Raw genomic sequence first — 6,803 nt, 5'->3', positions numbered from 1 at the left:
CTGTTTAGTACAGGAAAAGGGGAGCAAGTTAAAATGGTAGGGACTGCAACAGAAGAGGAGGAACCATTGGAAACAAAAAAAGATAGAACACAATACAGATCAGGGTTCGTAAAAACATAGGGTGTAGAAAATGAGTTGGGGAGGCTTAATCCAGTTTGTAGTGGACAAGCACCACTATCTCACCATGTTCAGCACTATGTGGTACCCTTGTTCTCAACAGAGAGGCCAGTAGGTCCAAGCCTGCAAAATCTTACTCTGAATTGGTTGCCAGAGAAATCATTTGCAGGAGCAGGTCAAATGACTGACAGTCAGATCCATAGCCCACTGAAGTTAATGAAGTCTCCCTCTGACTTGAGTGGGCTTTTGGATCAGGCTATGAATGAACTATGAATTGAGTTATTCTCTTGCTTCTGAAAAAACATTCCCTCCAGAACAAGCTTACAACATACAAGACAAAAGAAGCCACTGAATGCTGTTCTGTGAAGAGGACTTCATTCTTCAGCGTTGCTAATCCAAGCACCCTGCTTGAGCATTATATTGACTTCAGAAATATTTTTCCTCCCCCTGTCCACCCTGCAATAAAGGCCACAAATTCTATTACTGGAATTTCCAGCAGCTACTGAAATGCTAGAGAAATCACTCAGTTATTCTGCAATGTTGAGCAATTCTTCTGGGCTTCTCACATGACACAGCCCTATTAAGAGACATACCTGTCCACATACTGCTAGTTTTGCCTTCAGACATTCAGGCACTTCCATACCAATTTAAATCATTCAGACCTAAAATAAAAGTCTTTATACAGGTACACATTGTAACAAAAGAGAGTTGGGTACAATTTTTCTTTACACTAAAGCTTGTCTTCAGAATTGGTTTTGTCTTATGGATCATATTGCTGGATGACTTTTCTTTTTATAGTATTTGACCAAAAAATTAAAATATGTAATGCCCTGAAAAGCACGTGTATCTAGACTGCTTTGGCAGATGTTCTTTGTAATGTCTAGAACAGCAATTTATTGCAGTCCTTGAAGTCTGAGCTTTCTTTCTTACTAAAAAGGAGTATTCTACTCCACTAGTAAATTACCATTAAACAATTTCAAAGTAAACTCAATTCTAACTTGTATTTAGGCAATTAGTATTAGAAATTATAGGCATTTATTGGTGAATTCAGTTGTGGTTTTGGGTCAAATGGACTTCTTTTGTTTATGGGCTTGAGACTGCTAGTAAAGCATCCTTTGCAGTAGCTGATGTTAGCCACTCCCAGGAGTAGGGTACCAGATTTGAGGGACCAATGGGTCTGATTCAGTACAGCAAATCCTATGTCCATCTCTGTTTTGTGCTCTTTTTAAACTGGACTGTAATAGGGGGAAAATATTTTCAATAATTATTCATTTTTAAAATGTATTTCTAGTGAATGAAGGTTAGCTGTGCCTCTCTTACATTTCAACTACACAGTTCAGTAGGGATCTCTCTCTGAAAACATGCACAACATTTTGAGTCTTCAAGGGTGCTACATCTAGCCCTCAGGTGTCTTCAACCAAACAAATGATGGAGAAGGAACAGCATAAGAACAGGGCTAGAGAATTCACATATGCCCACCATGGGGACTCTTCCACTCATTGCCTACATGATTAACCCTTATATCATTACTGTGGGAGCAGTATACCAAATATGGACAGATTAAGGCTCTGTGGTGCCTGAGGGAGTGGAGAAAGAAGAATGTTCATAGACTTGAAGTTGGAGCTCTGCAGCAACTGGTATGCTTAACTGTTCCTTCAGGAGTGTGGATTTGCTAAGAGCCTAGGAGTCAGTAGCCTGCTCTGGCCCCCTGCAATCTGATCCTGGGGCAAAGAAGCTACAGGGAACAATCTCTGGGCAGAACTTTAAGTGAATAATTGTCCTAAAGAGGTAAAAGGAATGCTATCAAATATCCAAAACCAATAAAAGAGTTACATTAAAAAAAGGTGAAAATACAAGTAAAAAATACTACTGTATATTTAAAAAATCCCACAAAAGTGTTGGTGACCTCAGTCCAGTTCATAGCAGGTAGCTAACCTTGCCAAACTCTTACACTCCTCTAGCATGGCAGGCATCTTTTGGGGGCAGTCTCAGTAGAAAGGACGGGAATAAGTTTGGAGACTGAGCTGATTTTGCAATTAATAGGCAAACTCTCTTTTTTTAGACTAAGGCCTATACCGCCATTGCTTATACTGCACTTCTTCAAAGAATAGAAAATAGCCCTCATTACGTAGGTCTGACTGTCTGGCACATTTAATAGGCACAACATGCAATTTTAACACTTGGAGAAAACATATGCTACATAAGAAAAAGTTGAGTTGGTGCAGTATAGTCCATGACCAATACTGGATGTCCATTTTGTGGCACATGGGGCCTAATGAATAGGTGTTACAGAATGTGTCTCTTAAAATGGTGAAGTTGTGGTGTCATTCTTAATGCTTGGCTTTCTTTCTACTTTCATTTTGAAGGCATCTTGTTTCTCCTCATAAGCTCCCTCTTGTTACGTTGGTATATACGACTGAAGACTTACTATGTATAAATCCCTTGTGCCTGGTACTTTGTGATAGGGTGTACAAACCCCACACTGGGCAACAAGGGGTTATGAGATTATTTTGGGTTCAGCCAGCCTGGCCCAGCCACACCTGCAGCAAATGCTCCATCTGCTGGAGGAATTAAAGAAACAGGGAATTAGCTCATTTGGGTGGTAGAACTGGAGGTGAACAGATCTGCTGAGATGAGCCTTAAGGCTCTGTCACAGCTGCCCAAAGGAGCCCTCCCTAAGGGCAGGAAGGACCCACCCCACAGACAATCAGACAGGGAAGTATTCCCTTTTCCCCTGCCTGTGGACCCTGGACAATGGTAACCCTCTCTTACTTATTTTGGTTTGGACTTTCCCAACAAGGGAAAGCCTTGGACTAAGCTGACTGGGTGAGGAGGTGAGGGGAGAGTGGGAATGAGAGGAAGAGACCCAGGGAGGACAGCCTTAAGCAGCCTTGGTTGCCAGACAGTTAGTAGCCCAAAGGGCCCTGGGTCAGAGACTGGTGGAGTGGGAGGTCCTGGGCTCGCTTCCCCACACACCCCTTGGCAATCAGGGGTTCCAGCTATGACCACTAGGCAACTCTCCCTGACCAGACTCTGAGTGAGGACCATTACATACTTAAATAGTGCTTAAGAATATGATTATGTCACAGAGGTCATGGAAGTCATGGATCCTGTGACTTTCAGAGACCTCTGTGACATTTTCCACTTCAGCCCTGGGGTAGCAGGCCTGGAGCTATCAGCCGGCTGGGGTCCCACAGCGCCAAGGTGCTAGAGCTGTTATTTGTTTTAGGGGGCAGGTGCTGGACCCTGCCTTTCCCCCCAAAATGGGGCTTAGGCTCTCATCCCACCCTGCTAAGGCTTCAGTCATCCCCATGTCAGACCGCCACCCATTACTTTTAGTAAAAGTCACGGACAGGTCATGGGCTTCTGTGAATTTTTGTTTATTGATTGCGATCTGTCCGTGACTTTTACTAAAAATAACTGACAAAATCTTAACCTTTAATGATGTTATTTTCAGGCTGCAATCAAGAATCAGATTCTCGTGGGTTAGGATCTGCTGCACCAAGCCAACATAGTTATTCTGTTCTTTTCACATATTTAGTCTTGACTTATGTATCTATGTTGAATCAACCATAACTGCCTCAGCTAGACAAGTTGTTCCAATCTTTCTTTGTCTTGTTAGTACTTAGTTAGTTTTTTCTAATAGTGAAGTGTCATGGACCTACAGGGGTTTGATGCCCGAGCCTTTACACACTCTTATGGAAGTACCCCCTTTACTTACCAAGCTTGAAGCTCAGTTTTTCACAAGGATGAGCCCTGAAGCTGTAAAACTCAAACCGTGCCTTCAGACGCCAGTACCCTGTTTTTCTCTATGGCTCTACAGCAAGTCCCAAAGGGGCCTGGATCAGCATTTACGCTGCACTCTCCATCAGTACGTGGCCCAACTTGGGAAAGCTAATGATCCAACCAGTGGACCAAATTCAGTGATGAATCCTGGTCATGTGCCACCCGAGGCATGTTGCGCATGCTAAGAAGAAGCAAGTCCCAACGAGTTCAGATACCTCTTTATAGACTTTAATTGTTTCAGGGAGCAATGCAACCAGTGAGTAGCTGCAATGACACAGGGAAGCCTTTTCTAAACAAACCAGCAATTATTAGTCAACTGGTATACAGTCTTTGAGAGTCCTTAGGTCAGCATGGAAAAGCCAAGCTAAACAACTGCCTTATTTATCCGTGGTTCGCTGGCTGGTATCCATTTTAGCTTCTCTTTGGATCTCTGTTCCTGTCTGAGCATAGCAGCAAACTCTACTCGAAACTGGTTTCTTTTGTCTTCAGAAGCAGTCACTCTGTGACCACCTGTTCTTCTTCCTTGGTTGTCAGGCACTGAGGTTTCTATTATTTATGCAGGACCCTCCATTCACGTGTGCATTCCATTTGGTTCTTGATAGGCCCAGCTGATTCTGGTGTATATGACATCCACTAATTCCTCTTCCTCTATCTCAGAGGAGGAAATTAACTCTGTCATGCCCAGTAGTTAGCAATACAAAGTGAGTGGGTAAAGTGAGTCACATTTATTATTCACAACAAATATTACAAAAATTCCCACATTCTCCACATCAAATAAGCTAATCTCTTCTGCAATTTAATCTTTATCTAGGTAATTATATGCCTTGCATTACCATGATAGCTGAATACCTCACAAACATTAATTACTTTAAAACCATTGGGTCTCATTTTGGACCTAAACCTACAAGCTCTCCATGTGAGGTACTACCATGAAAGTCAGTGGGAGTTCAGAGATTAGGGGACTTGACGGATCAGGCCATTACAGCTGATGATCAGATCAACAGTTCTTATCACTCCATTGCATTAAATATTTATAATAGCAATGGGAAAATCTCAAAAAGGTTCATCTGGAGAACTTGCTTGTCTGAATCTTATCCAAACTGTCTGACCTTAGTGTATCTACAGACTGTACTCAGGAAACTTGATAAGAGCAGGAGCTCCCTGACTTGATTTCTGGGATTTCAAATTGCAACTCCAGTCCCATTACAAAGGCTTGGTGTCTGGCCTGAAATGCAAGAACTGTCTTTTTATGGTATTTTGGCCTTTCTGGTCCTGAACAAAACCCAGAAGTGAGGGGCTATGTGATTAAACAGTGAATCGGACATTTCAGATCCTTCTAATAGGATCAGTTCAGGTCAGTTCTAGAAAGGGGCAAAGGTTTGAGAGGATAGTAGGATGGGCTGGGACAGCCTATTTTTCTTTTTTTTTTTAAAAAAAAACAGGTTTGCTGATAGCTAATTTACACAAAGTTCACGTCTATCCCCTTATGCATCGTGTCATAAGGCTAAATGAATTTATTTCCCTTTACTTTTCACTGCAGCTAAATCAAATTCTCTAATTCCTTTTATTGCTTATTTCATTTTCTTTGAACATTTTTGTTTTCTCTGCATCTTTTTAAAATGTGGCAACCCAAGCTGTACACAGTATCTCAGATGTAGTCTTATAAGCAAAGCTATATTACATTGGTAAGAACAATCACTCAGCAAGTACATATTCCAGAACTGAACAGACTTTCTTCTCAGCTGCTTTGTTTGGTGAACTTGTGTTCAGTTTGTTAGGCCTCATTTCTCCCTTAATCCTCCCTTCCTAAGAGAAGGAAAGAGATATACTGGTGTGAAAATACTCCAAGAAACTAAGGGCTGGTCTACAGTGGCGGGGGAGGGGGATCGATCTAAGATACGCAACTTCAGCTATGCTATTCGCGTAGCTGAAGTCAAAGTGTCTTGGTTTGACTTACCAGGCCATCCTCACGGCGGCAAGTTGACTGCTGCGGCTCCCCCGTCAACTCTGCTTGCTCCTCCTGCTGAGGTGGAGTACGGGCATAGATTCAGGGATCAATTTATCACATCTAGATAAGACGCGATAAATCGATCCCCAATAGATCGATTACTACCCACCGATCTGGTGGGTGGTGTAGACATGGCCTAAGGAATGCTGAGATCTAGTTCTAGCTGTGATACTGACTCCGTCTGTGACCTTGAACAGTTTATTTATCCCTTCTGTCTCAAATTTTCCCATCTATGAAATGGAAATAATACTTACTGTACCTAGCTCAAACGATTGCTGTAAGGAGTCATTAGATAATAGATGTAATTCCTTGCTCCCCTCTTCAGAGGGCCATAAGAAATGCTACAGACTTCAGCCAGGAACCTGTCATATTCCCCCCTCTCCATTCTTAGGATCCATGCTTGTTTCTTGGCACTTCCTCTTTGAACAGTCAGAGATGGAGATCTGCTGGCTTCTTTTCCATCTTTGATTTTCCCAATATAAAGCTGTGATCTGCATGCAAATCATCATTATGGGCTCATAAAAGGAGCAGGTATGTCAGGATTCTCCAGCAATAGAACAGCAGGAAAATGCAGGTGACTTGTAAACAAGACCCTGAAGGTTTTCATCATGTTGCTCCTTAGTACACATCACACTTCCCTTTTGAGTAAGATTTCCCTCAACTTCATACACTTGTAAAGGAGATGATAAAAATTATTCATTTTTTTTATGATTCTTACTCTGGACAGGTGAATTTGACCATACATGATTAAGTTTCTTAGCAGACAAGAGCAACTGGGCAACAAATAAGTAAATAAGAAAGTCCATATGTTCACCCCAAAAGGAAATACCAAGCTCACAAGCATCATAGAGACAAAAATGTTCCACAGGTTCAGTTTTTTCCCTCAATAAAT

The sequence above is a fragment of the Chelonoidis abingdonii genome, chromosome 7 (assembly GCF_003597395.2).
Source record: "Chelonoidis abingdonii isolate Lonesome George chromosome 7, CheloAbing_2.0, whole genome shotgun sequence".
NCBI classification, from domain to species: Eukaryota; Metazoa; Chordata; order Testudines; family Testudinidae; genus Chelonoidis; species Chelonoidis abingdonii.
The sequence above is the reverse complement of the archived record's forward strand: the minus strand, read 5'-3'. Positions refer to the sequence as shown.